The sequence below is a fragment of the Coregonus clupeaformis genome, unplaced genomic scaffold (assembly GCF_020615455.1).
Source record: "Coregonus clupeaformis isolate EN_2021a unplaced genomic scaffold, ASM2061545v1 scaf1098, whole genome shotgun sequence".
NCBI classification, from domain to species: Eukaryota; Metazoa; Chordata; class Actinopteri; order Salmoniformes; family Salmonidae; genus Coregonus; species Coregonus clupeaformis.
In genome coordinates, this window is record NW_025534552.1 from 58,684 (window position 1) to 83,436 (window position 24,753).

The following is a 24,753-nucleotide window of genomic DNA, read 5'->3' on the forward strand; positions in this document are numbered from 1 at the left end:
GAATGTGGTCATATTGACCTGATTATGAATCAACCTATATTTCTGAATGAGAAAATCAAGAACAAAGAACAAGTTTTGTATAATAAAGTATTTAGGAGTGCAGGTCTACGACAAATAAAAGATTATACCTATGAGGTAATTCCAGGGTTTTTACCTGAAGAAGCTATTTTTGATATTATCAAGGAATGGGATGAAGAGGTGGGAAGGGGAACAGTGAATAATATGTATGACAAGATAAAGAATAGCATACCAAGCGCATGGGTGGATTTAATAAATAGTGAGGTTGAAAGAGAAAATCTGTTTGTATTTCCTAATTTGTTCATTGGTAGCAGTGAGAAGAAAGTACATTTATCTACTATACCAGTGAAAATATTGTATAGAATAATGGTAGGAAAATGTTATAGAAGGCCGGCTGCTGAAAAATTTTGGAAAACAGTTTTTCCAGAATTGGATGAAAAAAAGATATGGGAAAATTTAAATGTAAAATATAATAGTAAGGAGTGTGAAAATAATGATTTTAAGTTAAGACACAATAGAATATTTACAAAGGTGGTGTTACATCAAATTAATTGTGAAGTAAAAAGGGAATGCGATATATGTGGATGTTTCCCAGAAACGCTTATGCATTTGTTTATAGAATGTGAGGAATTAAAAGATATGTTTTGTTTTTGTTAAGGAAATGTTAAGTAAAAACTGGGGGGGTGATTTCTTGAAAAAGTATGTGTGGGAGGAACTTGTGTTATTTGGAGTGTCTGGTAAATGTGATGGCGTTAATGTGTGCTTGTTGAATATTGTTTTGAGTTTTGTGAGGTATGCTATTTTTTGTAGGAGGAATTATGGTTTTTTTGACAGGAAGAGGGTGAAGGTGTGGGGCATTTTCATATCACTGTTTAGTAAACACATGGATATGTTGTTTAATTATGGGATGGAAGATTTTGATGAACATTTTGTTGAGGGGTGTGGGTTGATTGCAAAGGTGGATGGTGGAGGAATCACTTATAATTTTTGAAAGAATTATTTTGAATATTTTCTTTGTTTATTTTCTTTGATAGGGGGGTGTTTTTAATCTGCCTATTTTGTGGGTGGAATTTGTTATGTCTTAGTCATGTCTGGGGTTTTTTGTATACTAGTTTTTGTTGTATTTTTATTTCTTTGGGTTCTTTGATTTGATAGGGGGTGAATTGTTCACCTGCCTATGTTAGGCTAGTGTCTTCTGTATTGTTCTTTGTAATATTGTACTGTAAATATTGTAAAAAATTGAATTTTTTGATAATAAAAAAAAAAAAAAAAAAAAACACACCAGATCTCGTCTGATCTCGGAAACTAAGCAGGGTTGGCCCTGGTTAGTCCTTGAATGGGAGACCTCCTGGGAATACCAGGTGCTGTAAGCTTTTTGTTCCACTAGAGAGTACTCTTGTGTCATGGAGCAACTGCCTTTTATTTATCACCCTAATAATATCATGTATTTTTATTGCACTAAATGCAGTTTGTATGTGCTGCCCTGCCCTGCCCTGATCAAATTAAATAATAGACAGTGCGTTTCCCTCAAAATATAGGCAGTACATTCAGCCTTTGTTTTTAGTCGGTTCATTAAGTTGCATGGAAATACGAATCGCTGATACATTTAGCTCATGTCTTTATATAGTGTACCAACAGTTTTTCCTTTGCTTACGGCCATATCAGCCTGAATATGCCCGATCTCGTCTGATCTCGGAAGCTAAGCAGGATCGGACTTGGTTAGTACTTGGATGGGTGACTGCCTGCGAATACCAGGTGCTGTAAGCTTTTTGTTCCACTAGAGAGAACTCTTGTGTCATGGAGCAACTGCCTTTTATTTATCACCCTAATAATATCCTGTATTTTTAATGGACTAAATGCAGTTTGTATGTGCTGCCCTGCCCTGCCCTGATTAAATTAAATAATAGACAGTGCGTTTCCCTCAAAATATAGGCAGTACATTGAGCCTTTGTTTTTAGTCGGTTCATTAAGTTGCATGGAAATACGAATCACTGATACATTTTGTTCATGTCTTTATATAGTGTACCAAGAGTTGTTCCCTCGCTTACCGCCATACCAGCCTGAAAACACCCGATCTCGTAAAATCTTGGAAAATAAGCAAGGTTGTGCCTGGCTAGTACTTGGATGGGAGACCGCCTAGGAATACCAGGTGCTGTAAGCTTTTTGTTCCACTAGAGAGTGATCTTGTGTCATGGAGCAACTGCCTTTTATTTATCACCCTAATAATATCATGTATTTTTATTGGACTAAATGCAGTTTGCAGGTGCTGCCCTGCCCTGCCCTGATCAATTTAAATAATAGACAGTGCATTTCCCTCAAAATATATGTGTCATTGAGCAACTGCCTTTTATTTATCACCCTAATAATATCATGTATTTTTATTGGACTAAATGCAGTTTGTATGTGCTGCCCTGCCCTGGTCAAATTAAATAATAGACAAAGCGTTTCCCTCAAAATATAGGCAGTACATTCAGCCTTTGTTTTTAGTCGGTTCATTAAGTTGCACGGAAATTCGAATCTCTGGTAAATTTTGTTCATGTCTTTATATAGTGTACCAAGAGTTGCTCTCTGGCTTACTCCATACCAGCCTGAATACATCTGATCTCGGAAGCTAAGATGGATCGGGCCTGGTTAGTACTTGGATGGGAGACCTCCTGGGAATACCAGGTGCTGTAAGGTTTTTGTTCCACTAGAGAGTACTCTTGTGTCATGGAGCAACTGCCTTTTATATATCACCCTAATAATATCATGTAATTGTATTGGACTAAATGCAGTTTGTATGTGCTGCCCTGGTCAAATTAAATAATAGACAAACCGTTCCCCTCAAAATATAGGCATTACATTCAGCCTTTGTTTTTAGTCGGTTCATTAAGTTATACGGACATTCGAATCACTGGTAAATTTTGTTCATTTCTTTATATAGTGTACCAAGAGTTTTTCCTGCGCTTACGGCCATACCAGCCTGAATATGTCAGAACTCGTCTGATCTCGGAAGCTAAGCAGGATCGTGCATGGTTAGTACTTCGATGGGAGACTGCATGGGAATACCAGGTGCTGTAAGCTTTCTGTTCCACTAGAGAGTACTCTTGTGTCATGGGACAACTGCCTTTTATTTATCACCCTAATAATATCCTGTATTTTTAATGGACTAAATGCAGTTTGTATGTGCTGCCCTGCCCTGATTAAAATAAATAATAGACAGTGCGTTTCCCTCAAAATATAGGCAGTACATTGAGCCTTTGTTTTTAGTCGGTTCATTAAGTTGCATGGAAATACGAATCACTGATACATTTTGTTCATGTCTTTATATAGTGTACCAAGAGTTGTTCCCTCGCTTACCGCCATACCAGCCTGAATACACCCCTTTCGGTAATTGAGGAAGTGGAAACAGGTGCGGTGGTATTGGAGGAGAAGGAGAGGGAATTGGTTGCTGCGTTTTGAAATCTTTTTTTGTTTGGTTATTTATGTGGAATTTGATTTTTGTTTTTGATTTATTAGTAAGAGTTGTTTCTCCCCTAGCAGCTTTTGCTGGGGGGGGAAGGAAAGGAGGGAAAAATACAGATATAATTAGTTAATCGGACGGACAACAATAGATACAACGACCTACGCGATGGAACAGACAAAGAGTACTGGACATGGAGGAAAAGTTCCTGATGCACCATCATCGAGGGAAAAGTCCTATGATAAGACTTGTACGGTGGCGGTGGATATCACTGGGGAAAAGAAATTAACGATGATGGAATTGCTGAGAGGGATAAAGGAGGCGTGTGGAACGGTGATAGGGTGCAGATTTAAAGGTGATCAGAAGTATGAGATTACGATGTCCCATGTCCATGGGAAGGAGAGGTTAATGGATGGACTAAAAATCAAATCGTGCACGGTAATGGCGAGGGACATTTCAGCGGATGAGCTGGTGGTGTCCTTTATGAATTTACCAGTGTATATTAGTGACGATACTATCGTGGCAAAATTGGAAGGATGGGGTGTGAAGGCGGTTTCTGGGATTAAGAGGAGATTATGGCCAGGAACAGAGATCGCTGATGGCACAAGATTCTGTAAAGTTCGGTTTACAGACGTGGTGCGCTCACTACCATATTCTACCAAGTTTGAGACGTTGGAGGGGACTGAGTACTTTCGAGTGATACATGACAGGCAAGTTAAAGTGTGCCGAATTTGTATTCAGTCTGGCCACGTAGTACGGGACTGTCCTGATTTTCTATGTCGGAGATGCGGAGCACAAGGGCACTATGCAAGAGAGTGCGTCGAGAGAGAGGAGAGACCATGTAATGGATGTGGGGAGAGAAGAATGCGCTGTACGTGTACTGGGCCAACAGATGGTGAAGACATGGAACAACAGGAGGAGGAGATGGAAGAAGAGAGAGTGGAGGAGGGGGACGTGATGGAGGACGGGGAAAAAGGAGACAAGGATGGTGGAGGAGGAGGAGATGGTGAATCTACTGCGACAGAGGGGGGATGGAATTGGGGCGAGCATGGATGTCGAATTCCTAGATGACTACTGCACAGATGGAAAGGAGCCTGATGGTGGAGAAGGAGGAGGAGGTGAGCAGGAAACGGAAACATCTGAAGGTGAGGGAGATGAAGATAATGGAGGGGTTGTACCTGACACTATTCCTGAAAGTATGGATGTGAAGGGGGGAATCCGCGAAGAGGAAGGACTCTGAGAGTGAAGTGTCCGCGGGTGAAGTCCAAAGGGTGAGGGAAGAAGCAAAGGAAAGTAGGAAGAGCAAGATCAAGAAGAAGAAGAAAAAGACTGGGTCTTGATGATGGGAAAAATCAACATATTAATTGTACTTATGGTGAGTGTTGTATCTGTTAATATTAATGGACTAAGGAATATGGGAAAGTTAGAACAGACAGTGAGTCTACTACAGGCTGATATTTTATGCTTCCAAGAGACACACTGGACTGACAGTATGATGGATGGAGTAAGAAAGAGATGGATGGATTTGATTTATTATAATAATGGTGGGGAGAGGACGTGTGGGGTTGCTATATTAATTAAGAGGGATAGTGTACAGAATATTAGGCAAGTGTATGCGGATAAAGAGGGTAGACTTTTGAGTGTTAAATTTGAATTTCTAAATGTGCAATACACTTTATTGAATGTTTATGCACCTAATAATGAGAGTGACCGAGAAGTATTTTTTAAGGCACTTGAGCAACATTGTGTGGGTAACTGTATATTGGTTGGGGATTTTAATGTTAGATTGACAAAACTGGACACGTCAAGGAGTACTTTGTTGCGCTCTGACATGTCTAGGCGAGTATTGTTGGGGATAATGAAGGATCATTGTCTGAGTGATGTATGGAGGGGAATGCATCCAGGTCAGAGAGTTTTTTCAAGGAGGCAGGTTGTTTTGAAGGTTCTCAGGCAAAGCCGCATAGATTATTGTTTAGCGGCGGAAAATATAGTGCAATATATACAAAAGATTAGGTATGATTTTAATACATTAAGTGATCATGCCTCTCTTGGTTTCCTGCTGGGTCCTAGTGTGCCTTCTAGAGGGGGTGGTGTATGGTGTTTGAATGCTGAGCTACTAAAAGAAGGAAAATATATTGATATGATTTCTGATTGTATAAATAGAGAAATATTGAGTGATTTTAAAAGTGTTAATATTGGTTTGTGGTGGGAGGGTCTAAAAGAGAAGATTAGAGGGTTGAGCATTAAATATGCAAGACGAAGGAATTTTCTTTTAAAGAGGGAGAGGATAGCTTTGAATAAAAGACTAGACATTGAGCTGGGGAAAGTTGATACGGTGGAGGGTTATGATATGGCAGGTTTTATGGAAGCTCAGGCTGCGGTACATAACTTTGAAAAGAGTGCATGTATGGGGGCAATAGTAAGGAGTAGAGTACAGTATGCCATAGAAGGAGAGAAATGTACATCCTTCTTTTTAGGGTTAGAAAAGAAGAAGCAGGCTAGAAACTATATTACAGAAATCGAGAATGAGAGGGGGGAGACAGTGAATGATCTGGTGGGGATTTTAGATACAATAGAATGTTTTTATAGTAATCTTTTTAAAAAGAATGCAATGATCAAGGATGTATAGAAGAGGTGTTGAGCTATGTAGATGCCAGAATATCAGAGGATGAAAGACTCATGTGTGACACAGACTTGGCGGTCACAGAGATACGGGGAGGCGATTTTGTCTGCTCATAGAAATAAGAGCCCTGGCTCTGATGGGCTGACAAGTGAGTTTTACAAAACATTTGTGGATATAATGGCACCTGTTTTATTAGATGTGTACAAATATATGGAGCAATCTCAGGAAGTCTCGGAATCGATGGCGACTGGCTTAATAACTATAATATATAAAAACAAGGGAAGTAGGAAAAGATTAGAAAATTTTAGGCCATTATCTATTTTAAATGTAGATTATAAGATCTTAACTAAGGTGCTGGCTAACAGAATTAATAAAGTAATGGGAAGTATTATTTCAGAGACACAGGCTTACAGTGTTCCTGGTAGAGAAATAGCAGACATTATTTGCACTTTAAGGGATGTCATAAGACATATGAAGGGTGAGGGAGGTGTAGTATTGAGCATTGATTTAAATAAAGCTTTTGATAGAGTAGAACATTCATTTCTAATGCAGACGCTTAAAACTTTTGGATTTGGGAGCAGAATGGTGGCCTGGATACAGCTGCTATACGGTGCTGCAGTAAGTAGAGTAAAATGTAACGGGTTACTTACTGATGCTTTCCCATTGGAGAGGTCGGTGAGGCAAGGATGTCCATTGTCTGCGGCCTTATATTGTATGTCGGTTGAGCCTCTGGTGGCTCTCCTTAAAGCAGACCACCAGATCCGAGGCGTTTCTATTCCAGGGGGTGGAGTCAGCATTGTGCAGCAATATGCAGATGACACTACAATTACTGTTAGAGATGTGGAAAGTGTAAATAGAGTGATGGAGTGTTTTGAGCTCTTTGGGAAAGCATCAGGTGCTAAGATTAATGTAGAAAAGACTGAGGTTTTGTATGTGGGGCTAGTGAATGATAATGGGTGTAGGTATCATTTTAAAAGAGCTAATGGCTATTTTAAAGCGTTGGGAGTTATTTTGGGTATTGATGAAAAGGAGGCATGTGATAGGACTTGGGCAGGTGTATTGAATAAAATCAAACAAACTATGGCATTTTGGAGATGGAGGAATTTAAAATTGAAAGGAAAGGTAGTGGTAACAAATTCTTTACTAATATCTAAATGTGTATATGTCATGGATGTGCTTCAGATGCCAGAGTGGGTTTTAAAAGAACTTAATTCTATTGTTTCTAACTTCTTGTGGGATGGCAAAGGGGCTAGAATATCTAGGTCTACACTTGCTGCAGAATATAAAGATGGGGGGTCTAAAATTAGTGGACATAGACGTGAAAAGAAAAGCATTAAGAATTAAAATTATACAGAAGTATTTATATGGGGAGGAAGAATATGGGTGGAAGAGGTTCTTTAGGAATTATTTGTATAATAATGGAGGATGTGAAGAGAGTGGGTTATTAATGATATGGAAAAAGCCTATGTATGAACAAGTTCCTCTGTTTTATCAGGAAGTGTTACGTGCATGGGGAGAATTTCTTCCTCGTGTAAAATATGTGTGTGAACATAAGGATATAATACTGAATCAACCTGTGTTTTTAAATCCCAAAATTATGTTCAATGATGAAGTGTTGTATAATCCCCCTTTTTATGAGGGCTGGACTGAGACTTATTAAAGACTTTGTATATGAAGTTATTCCTGGGTTTCTAAGAGGCCAGGCCATTTATGACAATGTGAAGGATGTGGATGATACAGTTTGGAAAGGTACTATATTGAATGGATTTGAACGGGTGAAAAGTAGCATTCCAGCAGAATGGGTTTCTGTCATTAATGGAGATGGAATTTGGGAAGATTTATATGTATTACCGAATTTATATATTGACAATGGGGATAAATGGAAAACATTGGCTAGTGTCAGAACAAATGTTTTTTATAAACAATTACTGGTTACTGACAGGCCTGCTGCTGAGAAGAGGTGGGTAGAACTGTTTCCGAAGATGGATCGAAAAGTATTATGGAAAAACTTATACTTACATGGGAATAAATTGGAATGTGAAAATAACGATTTTAAAATAAGACATAATCGGATATACACAAAAGTAGTGCTGCATCAAATAAATAAAGAAATAAAAAGAGAATGTGATATATGTGGTAAGGCACCAGAAAATTTATTACACTTATTTGTAGAATGCGAGGATTTAAAAGATATGTTTTGTAAAGTAAAGGAAATAATATGTAAAAACTGGGGGAGTGGTTTGTTGGAAAAGAATGCGTGGGAGGAATTGGTTTTATTTGGAGTGGGAGATGAATGTAAAGGGGTTAATGTGAGGTTGTTGAATATTGTATTGAGTTTTGTTAGGTATGCTATTTTTTGTGGGAGGAATTATGCTTATTTTGAAGGGAGGAGGGTAAGGGTGTGGGGTATTTTTGTAGCTTTGTTTAAGAAGCACATCGATATGTTTTATAGTTATGGATTGGAAGATTTTGATGAACTTTTTGTAGAGGGGAGTGGGTTAATTGCAAGGGTGGATGGTGGAGGAATCACTTATAATTTTTGAAAGGAATATTTTGATATTTTCTATGTTTATTTTTATTTGACAGGGAGATGCTTTTAAATCTGCCTATTTAATATGTGGAATTTGATATGTCTTAGTCATGTCTGGTTTTTGTATACTAGGTTTTTGTTTTTATTTCTTTGGGTTCTTTGATTTGATAGGGGGTGAATTGTTCGCCTGCCTATGGTAGAATAGTTTCTAGTGTATGGTTTTTTGTATATAACACTGTACATGGTATAATATAAGTGTATTTGATGAATATTTTACAAAAAAAAAAAAAAAAAAAAAAAATACACCCGATCTCGTAAAATCTTGGAAAATAAGCAAGGTTGTGCCTGGCTAGTACTTGGATGGGAGACCGCCTAGGAATACCAGGTGCTGTAAGCTTTTTGTTCCACTAGAGAGTGATCTTGTGTCATGGAGCAACTGCCTTTTATTTATCACCCTAATAATATCATGTATTTTTATTGGACTAAATGCAGTTTGCAGGTGCTGCCCTGCCCTGCCCTGATCAATTTAAATAATAGACAGTGCGTTTCCCTCAAAATATATGTGTCATTGAGCAACTGCCTTTTATTTATCACCCTAATAATATCATGTATTTTTATTTGACTAAATGCAGTTTGTATGTGCTGACCTGCCCTGCCCTGATCAATTTAAATAATAGACAGTGCGTTTCCCTCAAAATATATGTGTCATGGAGCAACTGCCTTTTATTTATCACCCTAATAATATCATGTATTTTTATTGGACTAAATGCAGTTTGTATGTGCTGCCCTGCCCTGGTCAAATTAAATAATAGACAAAGCGTTTCCCTCAAAATATAGGCAGTACATTCAGCCTTTGTTTTTAGTCGGTTCATTAAGTTGCACGGAAATTCGAATCTCTGGTAAATTTTGTTCATGTCTTTATATAGTGTACCAAGAGTTGCTCCCTGGCTTACTCCATACCAGCCTGAATACATCTGATCTCGGAAGCTAAGATGGATCGGGCCTGGTTAGTACTTGGATGGGAGACTGCCTGGGAATACCAGGTGCTGTAAGCTTTTTGTTCCACTAGAGAGTACTCTTGTGTCATGGAGCAACTGCCTTTTACATATCACCCTAATAATATCATGTAATTGTATTGGACTAAATGCAGTTTGTATGTGCTGCCCTGGTCAAATTAAATAATAGACAAACCGTTCCCCTCAAAATATAGGCATTACATTCAGCCTTTGTTTTTAGTCGGTTCATTTAGTTATACGGACATTCGAATCACTGGTAAATTTTGTTCATTTCTTTATATAGTGTACCAAGAGTTTTTCCTGTGCTTACGGCCATACCAGCCTGAATATGTCCGAACTCGTCTGATCTCGGAAGTTAAGCAGGATCGTGCCTGGTTAGTACTTTGATGGGAGACCGCCTGGGAATACCAGGTGCTGTGAGCTGTTTGTTCCACTAGAGAGTACTCTTGTGTCATGGAGCAACTGCCTTTTATTTATAACCCTAATAATATCATGTATTTTTATTGGACTAAATGCAGTTTGTTTGTGCTGCCCTGTCCTGCCCTGATCAATTTAAATAATAGACAGTGCATTTCCCTCAAAATATATGTGTCATGGAGCAACTGCCTTTTATTTATCACCCTAATAATATCATGTATTTTTATTGGACTAAATGCAGTTTGTATGTGCTGCCCTGCCCTGCCCTGATCAATTTAAATAATAGACAGTGCTTTTCCCTCAAAATATATGTGTCATGGAGCAACTGCCTTTTATTTATCACCCTAATAATATCATGTATTTTTATTGGACTAAATGCAGTTTGTATGTGCTGCCCTGCCCTGCCCTGATCAATTTAAATAATGGACAGTGCGTTTCCCTCAAAAGATATGTGTCATGGAGCAACTGCCTTTTATTTATCACCCGAATAATATCATGTATTTTTATTGGACTAAATGCAGTTTGTATGTGCTGCCCTGGTCAAATTAAATAAAAGACAAAAGGTTTCCCTCAAAATATAGGCAGTACATTCAGCCTTTGTTTTTAGTCGGTTCATTGAGTTGCACGGAAATTCGAATCACTGGTAAATTTTGTTCATGTCTTTATATAGTGTACCAAGAGTTGTTCACTCGCTTACGGCCATACCAGCCTGAATACACCCGATCTCGTCAGATCTCGGAAGCTAAGCAGGTTTAGGGCTGGTTAGTACTTGGATGGGGGACCACCTTGGAATACCAGTTGCTGTAAAAGCATGTAAGAAGCTATGACGTGGACTGATAATCTGCGTTATAGGCTGAGATGTGAAGATGTGAAATATGAAGCTATGATATGGAAAAAAAATAAGCTGTGAAGCTATGAGATGTGAAGATGTGATGTGAAATATGAAGCTATGATATGTAAAAATAAGCTGTGAAGCTATGAGATGTGAAATATGAAGCTATGATATGTAAAAATAAGCTGTGAAGATGTGATGTGAAATATGAAGCTATGATATGTAAAAATAAGCTGTGAAGCTATGAGATGTGAAGATGTGATGTGAAATATGAAGCTATGATATGTAAAAAAATAAGCTGTGAAGCTATGAGATGTGAAATATGAAGCTATGATATGTAAAAATAAGCTGTGAAGATGTGATGTGAAATATGAAGCTATGATATGTAAAAAAATATAAGCTGTAAAAAAGCTATGATGGGTTAATTTAAAAAAAAAAAAAAAATACACCCGATCTCGTCAGATCTCGGAAGCTAAGCAGGTTTAGGGCTGGTTAGTACTTGGATGGGGGACCACCTTGGAATACCAGTTGCTGTAAAAGCATGTAAGAAGCTATGACGTGGACTGATAATCTGTGTTATATGCTGTGATGTGAAATATGAAGCTATGATATGTAAAAATAAGCTGTGAAGCTATGAGATGTGAAGATGTGATGTGAAATATGAAGCTATGATATGAAAAAAAAAAAATAAGCTATGAGATGTGAAGATGTGATGTGAAATATGAAGCTATGATATGTACAAATAAGCTGTGAAGCTGTGAAGATGTGATGTGAAATATGAAGCTATGATATGTAAAAAAAAAAAAAAAAAGCTGTAAAGCTATGATGGGTTATTAAAAAAAAATAATAATAATAATAAAAATACACCCGATCTCGTCTGATCTCGGAAGCTAAGCAGGATTGGGCGTGGTTAGTACTTGGATGGGAGACCCCCTGGGAATACCATGTGCTTTAAGCTTTTTGTTCCACTAGAGAGTGCTCTTGTGTCATGGAGCAACTGCCTTTTATTTATCACCCTAAAAATATAATGTATTTTTATTGGACTAAATGCAGTTTGTATGTGCTGTCCTAACCTGATCAAATTAAATAATATATAGTGCGTTTCTCTGAAAATATAGGCAGTACATTCAGCCTTTGTTTTTCGTCTGTTCATTAAGTTGCACGGAAATACGAATCACTGATACATTTTATTCAAGTCTTTATTTAGTGTACCAAGAGTTGTTCCTGCGCTTACAGCCTTACCATCCTGAATATGCCTGATCACGTCCGATCTCGGAAGCTAAGCAGGATCGGGCCTGGTTAGTACTTGGATGGGAGACCGCCTGGGAATACCAGGTGATGTAAACTTTTTGTTCCACTAGAGAGTGCTCTTGTGTCAAGGAGCAACTGCCTTTTATTTATCACCCTAATTATATCATGTATTTTTATTGGACTAAATGCAGTTTGTATGTGCTGCCCTGCCCTGCCCTGCCCTGATCAAATTTAATAATAGACAGTGCGTTTCTCTCAAAATAGATGTGTCATGGAGCAACTGCCTTTTATTTATCACCCTAATAATATCATGTATTTTTATTGGACTAAATGCAGTTTGTATGTGCTGCCCTGGTCAAATTAAATAATAGACAAAGCATTTCCCTCAAAATATAGGCAGTACATTCAGCCATTGTTTTTAGTTGGTTCATTAAGTTGCATGGAAATACGAATCACTGATACATTTTGTTTATGTCTTTATATAGTGTACCAAGAGTTGATCCAGCGCTTACGGCCATACCAGCCTGAATATGCCTGATCTCGTCCGATCTCGGAAGCTAAGCAGGATCGGGCCTTGTTAGTACTTGGATGGGAGACCGCCTGGCAATACCAGGTGCAGTAAGCTTTTTCTTCCACTAGAGAGTACTCTTGTGTCATGGAGCAACTGCCTTTTATATATCACCCTAATAATATCATGTATTTTTAATGGACTAAATGCAGTTTGTATGTGCTGCCCTGGTCAAATTAAATAATAGACAAAGCGTTTCCCTCAAAATATAGGCAGTACATTCAGCCTTTGTTTTTAGTCGGTTCATTAAGATGCACGGAAATTCTAATCACTGGTAAATTTTGTTCATGTCTTTATATAGTGTACCAAGAGTTGTTCACTTGCTTACGGCCATACATTTACATTACATTTACATCATTTAGCAGACACTCTTATCCAGAGCGACTTACAAATTGGTGCATTCACCCTATAGCCAGTGTGATAACCACTTTACAATTATTATTATTATTATTATTTTTTTTTTTTTTTTTTTGGGGGGTGGGGTAGAAGGATTACTTTATCCTATCCCAGGTGTTCCTTAAAGATGTGGGGTTTCAAAAGTCTCCGGAAGGTGGTGAGTGACTCCGCTGTCCTGGCGTCGTGAGGGAGCTTGTTCCACCATTGGGGTGCCAGAGCAGTGAACAGTTTTGACTGGGCTGAGCGGGAAATATGCTTCCGCAGAGGAAGGGGAGCCAGCAGGCCAGAGGTGGATGAACGCAATGCCCTCGTTTGGGTGTAGGGACTGATCAGAGCCTGAAGGTACGGAGGTGCCATTCCCCTCACAGCTCCATAGGCAAGCACCATGGTCTTGTAACAGATGCGAGCTTCAACTGGAAGCCAGTGGAGTGTGCGGAGGAGCGGGGTGACGTGAGAGAACTTGGGAAGGTTGAACACCAGACGGGCTGCGGCATTCTGGATGAGTTGTAGGGGTTTAATGGCACAGGCAGGGAGCCCAGCCAACAGCGAGTTGCAGTGATCCAGACGGGAGATGACAAGTGCCTGGATTAGGACCTGTGCCGCTTCCTGTGTAAGGCAGGGTCGTACTCTCCGAATGTTGTAGAGCATGAACCTGCAGGATCGGGTCACCGCCTTGATGTTAGCGGAGAATGACAGGGTGTTGTCCAGGGTCACGCCAAGGCTCTTCGCACTCTGGGAGGAGGACACAACGGAGTTGTCAACCGTGATGGCGAGATCATGGAACGGGCAGTCCTTCCCCGGGAGGAAGAGCAGCTCCTTCTTGCCAGGGTTCAGCTTGAGGTGGTGATCCGTCATCCATACTGATATGTCTGCCAGACATGCAGAGATGCGATTCGCCACCTGGTTATCAGAAGGGGGAAAGGAGAAGATTAGTTGTGTATCGTCACCGTAGCAATGATAGGAGAGGCCATGTGAGGATATGACAGAGCCAAGTGACTTGGTGTATAGGGAGAATAGGAGAGGGCCTAGAACTGAGCCCTGGGGGACACCAGTGGTGAGAGCACGTGGTGCGGAGACAGCTTCTCGCCACGCCACTTGGTAGGAGCGACCGGTCAGGTAGGACGCAATCCAGGAGTGAGCCGCGCCGGAGATACCCAGCTCGGAGAGTGTGGAGAGGAGGATCTGATGGTTCACAGTATCAAAGGCAGCAGACAGGTCTAGAAGGACAAGAGCAGAGGAGAGAGAGTTAGCTTTAGCAGTGCGGAGAGCCTCCGTGACACAGAGAAGAGCAGTCTCAGTTGAATGACCAGTCCTGAAACCTGACTGGTTTGGATCAAGAAGGTCATTCTGAGAGAGATAGCAAGAGAGTTGGCTAAAGATGGCACGCTCAATAGTTTTGGAAAGAAAAGAAAGAAGGGATACTCGTCTGTAGTTGTTGACATCAGTGGGATCGAGTGTTGGTTTTTTGAGAAGGGGTGCAACTCTCGCTCTCTTGAAGACGGAAGGGACATAGCCAGCGGTCAAGGATGAGTTGATCAGCGAGGTGAGGTAGGGGAGAAGGTCACCGGAGATGGTCTGGAGAAGAGAGGAGGGGATGGGGTCAAGCGGGCAGGTTGTTGGGCGGCCTGCAGTCACAAGTCGCAAGATTTTATCTGGAGAGAGAGGGGAGAAAGAAGTCAAAGCATAGGGTAGGGTGTCCAATTGAGTTTTTATCCCTGTACCCTATGTGCAAAAAACATAACCACATTTTGAAATCCACCTAGCCCCCTCCAAAGCACATCGATGGACATCTATGGCCTCCCAGGAGTACAACAAAACAAACCCCAGCTCCCCACGACATTACCTTCTCCACATACAGAATTGGACAGGGGTGTCCAATTGAGTTTTTATCCCTGTACCCTATGTGCAAAAAACATAACCACATTTTGAAATCCACCTAGCCCCCTCCAAAGCACATCGATGGACATCTATGGCCTCCCAGGAGTACAACCAAACAAACCCCAGCTCCCCACGACATTACCTTCTCCACATACAGAATTGGACAGGGGTGTCCAATTGAGTTTTTATCCCTGTACCTATGTGCAAAAAACATAACCACATTTTGAAATCCACCTAGCCCCCTCCAAAGCACATCGATGGACATCTACGGCCTCCCAGGAGTACAGCAAAACAAACCCCAGCTCCCCACGGCATTACCTTCTCCACATACAGAATTGGACAGGGGTGTCCAATTGAGTTTTTATCCCTGTACCCTAACCCTAACTCTAGCCCCCTCCAAAGCACATCGATTGACATCTACGGCCTCCCAGGAGTACAGCAAAACAAACCCCAGCTCCCCACGACATTACCTTCTCCACATACAGAATTGGACAGGGGTGCAAAAAAAGTGCCCTGTAAAACCATCTAGGAGCACGTTTCAATACCCCCTGAGTCATCTGGAATAGGTTTGTGTTGCACTTTTTTTTAAGTCACCAAAGAGCCAAACACTTAGTCTCCGGCTGTTGGATTCTGTTAAAGCTGCGGCACATGTGCCGCAACTTTAACAGAATCCAACAGCCAGAGACTGTCGTGTTTCTTAAAAATAAAAAAAAGCCCTGTAAAACCATCTAGGAGCACGTTTCAATACCCCCTGAGTCATCTGGAATAGGTTTGTGTTGCACTTTTTTTTAAGTCACCAAAGAGCAAAACACTGCAGAATCCATCAGACGGAGACTAAGTTTTGAAATCCACCTAGCCCCCTCCAAAGCACATCGATGGACATCTACGGCCTCCCAGGAGTACAACAAAACAACAGGGGTGTCCAATTAAGTTTTTATGCCTGCTAACCCTAACCCCAACCCTAACCCTAACCCTAACCCTCTGATGAAGCCTAGTAAGGCGAAACGTCAGGCAGCGCTTTTTATTTGTATATTTGTAAACAATTTTTAATGACTTTTTGGACACCCCCTTTTTTTAAAACAGGGGATTCAGATACTTTTAAAACCAAAAGGACTACAAAATCAACAAACAATTCAAGTGCAGGAGCACACCGATAACATCCACTATTGGATTCTTCCATTCTTCCTCTATCACTAAGGGTAGGCCACCCAAACATTTCAAATGTGAGTATGGAGTAAAGGACCTGGGTAAGAATTTGTTTTGGACTAGGTGTGCACACTGAAGACAACAACATATATATATATATATATATATTGTCCACTTGTTCTTCACTAAGGAAAATACAAAATTGTTTTTATACTACCATTGGAACAAAGTGGAAACTACAAAGGAAGAACCACCAAACACTTCCAGTTCCATACATTTACATTTCAGTCTTTTAGCAGACGCTCTTATCCAGAGCGACTTACATGAGCAATTAGGGTTAAGTGCCTTGCTCAAGGGCACATCGACAGATTCTTCACCTAGTCGGCTCTGGGGATTAGAACCAGCGACCTTTCGGTTACTGGCACAACGCTCTTAACCACTAAGCTACCTGCCGCCCATACCTTTAATGGTGGATGTTTTTTGGTTTTGTGTAGTCTTTAAATGAAAATGATTACATCCTAAATCCACCAGATGGCAGTGAGAGTTTACTCCTTGAGAGTTCACCTGTAAAAGTGAGTGTTTGTTAGATTGAGTGTGGTTTCTAGTTCTCTTCCCAGTCCGGTCATTAATCATTGTGTGTTTTATGTAAACCCCTTTTTTTTTTTAAACCTACCCTACCCTTCCTCTTTTTCTATGCTTGTTTTAGATAGGGATCTTTATATGCTTACCTTACCTGTTTACATTGTTTTTAGCCATCAGCCTTAGAGACAACAGATGCCAATATGTCTGTCCCTCTCCACAATCGCTATGGGAGTTTGGCTCGGAATATTGACTTGGGTGAGTGCACCCCAGCCCTTACCATGAACATAAGGGGAGAGACAGATTATTAATAGACCTATGGCCCCTGTAGATCTGGTACTTACCAAAAAGTACTTTAAGTTACTGCAGGCTCTACACCATTCAGAGATTTTGGCCAACTCTGTTACTATGGGTTCTTGCCCCCCTGGGATGCTTAGACAGGTTGCTAAGCTATCTGCTTTTATTAAACCCTCTTCACCTACTATAGACACTTTAGAGAAGGTTAAGCAGAATACTGCACAGTGGATGGAGGTTAACATGAGTATATTACGGGAACATTATGATATGGTGATAGCTCTGGGTTTAGAGGAACTTCATGATTTTCACCTGGAGGCCTTTAATAAGGCAGTAGTTTGGGGAAAAGCCAGATATAGGCACAAGTTTACTATAACTTCAGTGGATACATTGAGATCCATGCTACAGGCCCGTCGAGTAGCTCCATCTACTCAGACACCTTTAACATTGTGTCTTGTGGAGTTTCCACCTTTGCCTAAGATTTCCCAACCTTTGAGGCCCAAATCGATGGACATCTACGGCCTACCAGGAGTACAACAAAACAAACCCCAGCTCCCCACAACATTACCTTCTCCACATACAGAATTGGACAGGGGTGTCCAATTGAGTTTTTATCCCTGTACCCTATGTGCAAAAAACATAACCACATTTTGAAATCCACCTAGCCCCCTCCAAAGCACATCGATGGACATCTATGGCCTCCCAGGAGTACAACAAAACAAACCCCAGCTCCCCACGACATTACCTTCTCCACATACAGAATTGGACAGGGGTGTCCAATTGAGTTTTTATCCCTGTACCCTATGTGCAAAAACATAACCACATTTTGAAATCCACCTAGCCCCCTCCAAAGCACATCGATGGACATCTATGGCCTGCCAGAGTACAACAAAACAAACCCCAGCTCCCCACGACATTACCTTCTCCACATACAGAATTGGACAGGGGTGTCCAATTGAGTTTTTATCCCTGTACCTATGTGCAAAAAACATAACCACATTTTGAAATCCACCTAGCCCCCTCCAAAGCACATCGATGGACATCTACGGCCTCCCAGGAGTACAGCAAAACAAACCCCAGCTCCCCACGGCATTACCTTCTCCACATACAGAATTGGACAGGGGTGTCCAATTGAGTTTTTATCCCTGTACCCTAACCCTAACCCTAGCCCCCTCCAAAGCACATCGATTGACATATACGGCCTCCCAGGAGTACAGCAAAACAAACCCCAGCTCCCCACGACATTACCTTCTCCACATACAGAATTGGACAGGGGTGTCCAATGGAGTTTTTATCCCTGTACCCTATGTGCAAAAAACATAACCACATTTTGAAATCCACCTAGCCCCCTCCAAAGCACATCGATGGACATCTATGGCCTCCCAGGAGTACAACCAAACAAACCCCAGCTCCCCACGACATTACCTTCTCCACATACAGAATTGGACAGGGGTGTCCGATGGAGTTTTTATCCCTGTACCCTAACCCTAACCCTAACCGCAGTGACTGTGCAAAGAAAAAAGGCCCAAAATGAAGCCTTGACCTCAAATTATATGCTTTTGGGCCACAGCGAGAGAACCGTTGAGGCTAGAAACACAATTCAACCACAGGAACGCTCCTAAGGTCCTCCCGATCCGTGCAAGCCTACCCGTGGCCATGTGGAATTAACCCTTAACAGTGACAACAGCGTGCATTTATTCACACTCATTTCCCCCCATAGAAATACATTGCCTGCTGCCCTAACTTCAAATTGATGCCTATGTGGGTTTTGATTGCCATATCAAACTGTCTTCTTTGTCAACCCATCAGGCCACTATAAGGATTACCTGTGTTGAGTTTAAGCTTCCTGGAGCAACCGGAGGTGGTAAGATTGACCCTAAACATGGTTTAGATTGACCCAACCTGCAGATTGTGAAAACACTACATTCAACCCTCTGTAAAAAAGGTTAACATGAGTATATTACGGGAACATTATGATATGGTGATAGCTCTGGGTTTAGAGGAACTTCATGATTTTCACCTGGAGGCGTTTAATAAGGCAGTAGTTTGGGGAAAAGCCAGATATAGGCACAAGTTTACTATAACTTCAGTGGATACATTGAGATCCATGCTACAGGCCCCTCGAGTTTTTCTCGGATTGACATGAAACTCAGAATTCTGTATGAGCGTATCCCAATGAGGATATGTGTGTAATTACAGCTTCCTGTGACAACCGGAAGTGCCTTAAAATGGGGTCATAGGTGCTGTTTCAAAGGGTTAAAAAGGTCACATCCTTCCAAAATGTCACATGTGTGATTAGGCAAACCTCATGAACCGGTAAATAGCAGAAAACCGGGTTTTTATCAGGGGTTTTTTGAGAGCACAGCTTACTCCATGGAACTATAGACCTCCAGGCCTACACACCCTGCCCGGTCGTCAGGTGCACTCCTGGTAATCCATGCTACAGGCCCCTCGAGTAGCTCCATCTACTCAGACACCTTTAACATCGTGTCCTGTGGAGTCTCCACCTTTGCCTAAGATTTCCCAACCTTTGAGGCCCAAATCGATGGACATCTACGGCCTCCCAGGAGTACAGCAAAACAAACCCCAGCTCCCCACGGCATTACTTTCTCCACATACAGAATTGGACAGGGGTGTCCAATTAAGTTTTATCCCTGTACCCTAACCCTAACCCTAGCCCCCTCCAAAGCACATCGATTGACATCTACGGCCTCCCAGGAGTACAGCAAAACAAACCCCAGCTCCCCACGACATTACCTTCTCCACATACAGAATTGGACAGGGGTGTCCAATTGAGTTTTTATCCCTGTACCTATGTGCAAAAAACATAACCACATTTTGAAATCCACCTAGCCCCCTCCAAAGCACATCGATGGACATCTATGGCCTCCCAGGAGTACAACCAAACAAACCCCAGCTCCCCACGACATTACCTTCTCCACATACAGAATTGGACAGGGGTGTCCGATGGAGTTTTTATCCCTGTACCCTAACCCTAACCCTAACCGCAGTGACTGTGCAAAGAAAAAAGGCCCAAAATGAAGCCTTGACCTCAAATTATATGCTTTTGGGCCACAGCGAGAGAACCGTTGAGGCTAGAAACACAATTCAACCACAGGAACGCTCCTAAGTTCCTCCCGATCCGTGCAAGCCTACCCGTGGCCATGTGGAATTAACCCTTAACAGTGACAACAGCGTGCATTTATTCACACTCATTTCCCCCCATAGAAATACATTGCCTGCTGCCCTAACTTCAAATTGATGCCTATGTGGGTTTTGATTGCCATATCAAACTGTCTTCTTTGTCAACCCATCAAGCCACTATAAGGATTACCTGTGTTGAGTTTAAGCTTCCTGGAGCAACCGGAGGTGGTAAGATTGACCCTAAACATGGTTTAGATTGACCCAACCTGCAGATTGTGAAAACACTACATTCAACCCTCTGTAAAAAAGGTTAACATGAGTATATTACGGGAACATTATGATATGGTGATAGCTCTGGGTTTAGAGGAACTTCATGATTTTCACCTGGAGGCGTTTAATAAGGCAGTAGTTTGGGGAAAAGCCAGATATAGGCACAAGTTTACTATAACTTCAGTGGATACATTGAGATCCATGCTACAGGCCCCTCAAGTTTTTCTCGGATTGACCTGAAACTCAGTATTCTGTATGAGCGTATCCCAATGAGGATATGTGTGTAATTACAGCTTCCTGTGACAACCGGAAGTGCCTTAAAATGGGGTCATAGGTGCTGTTTCAAAGGGTTAAAAAGGTCACATCCTTCCAAAATGTCACATGTGTGATTAGGCAAACCTCATGAACCGGTAAATAGCAGAAAACCGGGTTTTTATCAGGGGGTTTTTTGAGAGCACAGCTTACTCCATGGAACTATAGACCTCCAGGCCTACACACCCTGCCCGGTCGTCAGGTGCACTCCTGGTAATCCATGCTACAGGCCCCTCGAGTAGCTCCATCTACTCAGACACCTTTAACATCGTGTCCTGTGGAGTCTCCACCTTTGCCTAAGATTTCCCAACCTTTGAGGCCCAAATCGATGGACATCTACGGCCTCCCAGGAGTACAGCAAAACAAACCCCAGCTCCCCACGGCATTACCTTCTCCACATACAGAATTGGACAGGGGTGTCCAATTGAGTTTTTATCCCTGTACCCTAACCCTAACCCTAGCCCCCTCCAAAGCACATCGATTGACATCTACGGCCTCCCAGGAGTACAGCAAAACAAACCCCAGCTCCCCACGGCATTACCTTCTCCACATACAGAATTGGACAGGGGTGTCCAATTGAGTTTTTATACCTGTACCCTATGTGCAAAAAACATAACCACATTTTGAAATCCACCTAGCCCCCTCCAAAGCACATCGATGGACATCTATGGCCTCCCAGGAGTACAACAAAACAAACCCCAGCTCCCCACGACATTACCTTCTCCACATACAGAATTGGACAGGGGTGTCCAATTGAGTTTTTATCCCTGTACCCTATGTGCAAAAAACATAACCACATTTTGAAATCCACCTAGCCCCCTCCAAAGCACATCGATGGACATCTATGGCCTCCCAGGGAGTACAACAAAACAAACCCCAGCTCCCCACCGACATTACCTTCTCCACATACAGAATTGGACAGGGGTGTCCAATTGAGTTTTTATCCCTGTACCTATGTGCAAAAAACATAACCACATTTTGAAATCCACCTAGCCCCCTCCAAAGCACATCGATGGACATCTATGGCCTCCCAGGAGTACAACAAAACAAACCCCAGCTCCCCACGACATTACCTTCTCAACATACAGAATTGGACAGGGGTGTCCAATTGAGTTTTTATCCCTGTATGTGTAAAAAACATAACAACATTTTGAAATCCACCTAGCCCCCTACAAAGCACATCAATGGACATCTACGGCCTCCCAGAAGTACAACAAAACAAACCCCAGCTCCCCACGACATTACCTTCTCCACATACAGAATTGGACAGGGGTGTCCGATGGAGTTTTTATCCCTAACCCTAACCCTAACCCTAACCCTAACCCTAACCCTAACCCTAACCCCTAACCCCTAACCCTAACCCTAACCCTAACCCTAACCCTAACCCTAACCCTAACCGCAGTGACTGTGCAAAGAAAAAAGGCCCAAATTGAAGCCTTGACCTCAATTTATAGGCTTTTGGGCCACAGCGAGAGAACTGTTGAGGCTAGAAACACAATTCAACCACAGGAACGCTCCTAAGGTCCTCCCGATCCGTGCAAGCCTACCCGTGGCCATGTGGAATTAACCCTTAACAGTGACAACAGCGTGCATTTATTCACACTCATTTCCCCCCATAGAAATACATTGCCTGCTGCCCTAACTTCAAATTGATGCCTATGTGGGTTTTGATTGCCATATCAAACTGTCTTCTTTGTCAACCCATCAGGCCACTATAAGGATTACCTGTGTTGAGTTTAAGCTTCCTGGAGCAACCGGAGGTGGTAAGATTGACCCTAAACATGGTTTAGATTGACCCAACCTGCAGATTGTGAAAACACTACATTCAACCCTCTGTAAAAAAGGTTAACATGAGTATATTACGGGAACATTATGATATGGTGATAGCTCTGGGTTTAGAGGAACTTCATGATTTTCAACTGGAGGCCTTTAATAAGGCAGTAGTTTGGGGAAAAGCCAGATATAGGCACAAGTTTACTATAACTTCAGTGGATACATTGAGATCCATGCTACAGGCCCCTCGAGTTTTTCTCGGATTGACATGAAACTCAGAATTCTGTATGAGCGTATCCCAATGAGGATATGTGTGTAATTACAGCTTCCTGTGACAACCGGAAGTGCCTTAAAATGGGGTCATAGGTGCTGTTTCAAAGGGTTAAAAAGGTCACATCCTTCCAAAATGTCACATGTGTGATTAGGCAAACCTCATGAACCGGTAAATAGCAGAAAACCGGGTTTTTATCAGGGTTTTTTTGAGAGCACAGCTTACTCCATGGAACTATAGACCTCCAGGCCTACACACCCTGCCCGGTCGTCAGGTGCACTCCTGGTAATCCATGCTACAGGCCCCTCGAGTAGCTCCATCTACTCAGACACCTTTAACATCGTGTCCTGTGGAGTCTCCACCTTTGCCTAAGATTTCCCAACCTTTGAGGCCCAAATCGATGGACATCTACGGCCTCCCAGGAGTACAGCAAAACAAACCCCAGCTCCCCACGGCATTACTTTCTCCACATACAGAATTGGACAGGGGTGTCCAATTGAGTTTTTATCCCTGTACCCTAACCCTAACCCTAGCCCCCTCCAAAGCACATCGATTGACATCTACGGCCTCCCAGGAGTACAGCAAAACAAACCCCAGCTCCCCACGACATTACCTTCTCCACATACAGAATTGGACAGGGGTGTCCAATTGAGTTTTTATCCCTGTACCCTATGTGCAAAAAACATAACCACATTTTGAAATCCACCTAGCCCCCTCCAAAGCACATCGATGGACATCTATGGCCTCCCAGGAGTACAACCAAACAAACCCAAGCTCCCCACGACATTACCTTCTCCACATACAGAATTGGACAGGGGTGTCCGATGGAGTTTTTATCCCTGTACCCTAACCCTAACCCTAACCGCAGTGACTGTGCAAAGAAAAAAGGCCCAAAATGAAGCCTTGACCTCAAATTATATGCTTTTGGGCCACAGCGAGAGAACCGTTGAGGCTAGAAACACAATTCAACCACAGGAACGCTCCTAAGGTCCTCCCGATCCGTAAAAGCCTACCCGTGGCCATGTGGAATTAACCCTTAACAGTGACAACAGCGTGCATTTATTCACACTCATTTCCCCCCATAGAAATACATTGCCTGCTGCCCTAACTTCAAATTGATGCCTATGTGGGTTTTGATTGCCATATCAAACTGTCTTCTTTGTCAACCCATCAGGCCACTATAAGGATTACCTGTGTTGAGGTTAAGCTTCCTGGAGCAACCGGAGGTGGTAAGATTGACCCTAAACATGGTTTAGATTGACCCAACCTGCAGATTGTGAAAACACTACATTCAACCCTCTGTAAAAAAGGTTAACATGAGTATATTACGGGAACATTATGATATGATGATAGCTCTGGGTTTAGAGGAACTTCATGATTTTCAACTGGAGGCCTTTAATAAGGCAGTAGTTTGGGGAAAAGCCAGATATAGGCACAAGTTTACTATAACTTCAGTGGATACATTGAGATCCATGCTACAGGCCCCTCGAGTTTTTCTCGGATTGACATGAAACTCAGAATTCTGTATGAGCGTATCCCAATGAGGATATGTGTGTAATTACAGCTTCCTGTGACAACCGGAAGTGCCTTAAAATGGGGTCATAGGTGCTGTTTCAAAGGGTTAAAAAGGTCACATCCTTCCAAAATGTCACATGTGTGATTAGGCAAACCTCATGAACCGGTAAATAGCAGAAAACCGGGTTTTTATCAGGGGGGTTTTTTTGAGAGCACAGCTTACTCCATGGAACTATAGACCTCCAGGCCTACACACCCTGCCCGGTCGTCAGGTGCACTCCTGGTAATCCATGCTACAGGCCCCTCGAGTAGCTCCATCTACTCAGACACCTTTAACATCGTGTCCTGTGGAGTCTCCACCTTTGCCTAAGATTTCCCAACCTTTGAGGCCCAAATCGATGGACATCTACGGCCTCCCAGGAGTACAGCAAAACAAACCCCAGCTCCCCCACGGCATTACTTTCTCCACATACAGAAT

At 42.0% G+C, this 24,753-nt stretch overlaps 4 non-coding genes and 3 pseudogenes across 4 annotated transcripts; all 7 read left to right on the plus strand.

Annotated features, from left to right (window-relative positions):
• Window positions 1–1,666: 1,666 nt before the first annotated feature.
• On the plus strand, window positions 1,667–1,785 carry LOC123486263. Its single transcript, XR_006659317.1, has one exon. It is a non-coding gene; the product is annotated as a 5S ribosomal RNA (ribosomal RNA).
• Window positions 1,786–2,060: 275 nt separating this feature from the next.
• On the plus strand, window positions 2,061–2,179 carry LOC123486280 (annotated as a pseudogene).
• Window positions 2,180–2,962: 783 nt separating this feature from the next.
• Window positions 2,963–3,081, plus strand: LOC123486277 (annotated as a pseudogene).
• Window positions 3,082–9,933: 6,852 nt separating this feature from the next.
• On the plus strand, window positions 9,934–10,052 carry LOC123486264. The gene has a single exon (XR_006659318.1). It is a non-coding gene; the product is annotated as a 5S ribosomal RNA (ribosomal RNA).
• A 685-nt stretch (window positions 10,053–10,737) lies between these two features.
• On the plus strand, window positions 10,738–10,856 carry LOC123486262. Its single transcript, XR_006659316.1, has one exon. It is a non-coding gene; the product is annotated as a 5S ribosomal RNA (ribosomal RNA).
• A 1,250-nt stretch (window positions 10,857–12,106) lies between these two features.
• On the plus strand, window positions 12,107–12,225 carry LOC123486261. Its single transcript, XR_006659315.1, has one exon. It is a non-coding gene; the product is annotated as a 5S ribosomal RNA (ribosomal RNA).
• Window positions 12,226–12,635: 410 nt separating this feature from the next.
• Window positions 12,636–12,754, plus strand: LOC123486272 (annotated as a pseudogene).
• The last annotated feature ends 11,999 nt before the right edge of the window (window positions 12,755–24,753 follow it).